This window comes from Vespa velutina, chromosome 1 (assembly GCF_912470025.1).
Source record: "Vespa velutina chromosome 1, iVesVel2.1, whole genome shotgun sequence".
NCBI classification, from domain to species: Eukaryota; Metazoa; Arthropoda; class Insecta; order Hymenoptera; family Vespidae; genus Vespa; species Vespa velutina.
In genome coordinates this window covers 6128052-6130009 of record NC_062188.1, presented here as the reverse complement: position 1 = coordinate 6130009, position 1958 = coordinate 6128052, and the positions used below count along the sequence as shown (strand labels likewise).

The 1958-nt window shown below is 35.9% G+C and overlaps 1 protein-coding gene across 2 annotated transcripts in view; it reads right to left on the bottom strand.

Annotated features, from left to right (window-relative positions):
• The window catches only part of LOC124949409 (protein snail-like), a 12186-nt gene extending 10541 nt beyond the window's left edge, over positions 1 to 1645 (bottom strand). Inside the window, exons 1-2 of one of the 2 annotated variants that reach the window (XM_047494424.1) lie at positions 1333 to 1645; positions 805 to 1062 (exon numbers count right to left, since the gene is read on the bottom strand). The gene's annotated coding sequence lies outside the window, so the exon portion shown is untranslated. The remainder of the gene's footprint in view (positions 1 to 804; positions 1063 to 1332) is intronic. The other variant, XM_047494409.1, reaches the window with a different exon arrangement.
• Between the last annotated feature and the right edge of the window lie 313 nt (positions 1646 to 1958).

Sequence of the window (1958 nt, the reverse complement as noted above, 5' to 3'; positions counted from 1 at the left end):
TCTCTCTCTCTCTCTCTTTCTCTCTTTCTCTTTCTCTTTCTCTCTGTGTTTGATCTTTGACTAGGAAATTCGTCTAACACGTAGTAGTTGGATCAAATAAAAAAGAAAAAGAAAAAATAGAAAAAAATACATTTTAATGGGAGATCACTCTGATCGTGTCGTTTGTACTTTTTCGTAATGGTAACAATTCTTTTTCTTTGTTTTTTTTTCTTATACCCCTTTTTTCTTTATCCTTCTCTTCTTTTTTCCTTCTTCGAAATATATATATATATATATATATATATATATATATAATAATAATAATAATAATAATAATAATAATACAACGAAAGGTGAGAGGATCGAAGGCCACCGAACTCGGCACGCGTTTCCATCATAAATTTTCTTTCACGACGACGAAAGTTTATGAAACGAGGGTGGTCGTGGTTTAGAAGAGGAGGCGGGGGAGGGGATTAGTAGTAGCCTGAGGGGGACCCGAATCGCTGCGTCACTGTCACGTGCCAATGGGTGTGTATTTTCTACGAAGGGTTGCCTACCTCCCCCCATCCCCCTTCTTCTACGCCCGCGTGCCGACTCTATTTAATAGAAATTCGATTCTAGCTTGTCTTTCAAAAGAGATATTACCATTTTTGAAATATATATATATATATATATATATATATATATAACTCTAAATCTTCGAGTATTATAAATAGCATCGAATAAATTTTTAAGAAGATCCAAGAGAAGTTTCGAGTAATCGTCAATCAGCAATGCGAAATTATAATCGATTTAACAAAGAATCCAACTCGTGTACATACTAACCTCTTGCTAACTACAACTATAACTGTTTTAACCGATGGTTATTAGGAAACATAAAAAGGTGACAGCTGCTTAGAACGTTACAGTTCTTAGATATGGCACAGGCAATGCCGTGTAAACTGTGGAGCACGCACGGGCTCTAATCCTTATGGAATATTGGTTACGTTCAAGTTGTAGATACTTGCTGTTGTTGTTGTTGTTATTGTTGTTGTAGTTGTGGTAGTAGTCGAAGGAATGATAGTATAAGAACGTCAAGTCGGCCTGTAAAACCAAGAAGGGTATGTCTAACCCCTTTCTATGAAAAAAAAAAAAGAAAAGAAAAGAAAAAAAGAAAAATATAAGAAAAGAGGAAAAAAAAGAGAGAGACGAAGAGAGAATCGAGAGGTATATGAGAGTGGAAATAACAGTACATACATGCGCATACATATATGTACACACACATATATACATATATATATATATATATATGCGTGCATGTATGTACGTATGTATGTATTCATGTATGCATGTATGACGCATTGATGTACTTACATGGTATTACTATGTGTGTCGTACACGTATATACAATAAAAACGTGCACACACAAGTGGACGGAGCAACACACACGGGACAATAGCAACGTACGAGTGAGTATTGAGAGAAGTGAGGGGAAACGAAATACGGTGGTCGCACATGCGCCAACGATCGGCATCGACCCGCTCAGTCTAGGCAACACCTGGTATCACCCCACGTGCCACGTTAGGGTGGCACCGACCATTCCGAACACACGCGATTTTGAAGCGTGGAATATCCACGACTGGCCTTCCTGTACTCTCTACTGACCCACGGCAACTAAGACTAGCATCCTTTGTGTCACCCTGCTGCTTATAACTTAACCACCACCACTATCACCACCACCATCCCTCTTTCCTCTCTTCGGCACACCTACTTCCTATATGTTTACATTAGTTAAATGCAGCTGTTCTCTTCAATCCGTTGAAACATTTAAATCTCTGAATATGTGTGTGTATATATATATATATATATATATTTTTTTTTTACATATGGAGAATATATTTAAATATACAAACACATTTGTATCCATATATATAAATATATATATGTATATATACATATATTTTTTATATACATATATATATATATATTTTTTTTTTGTA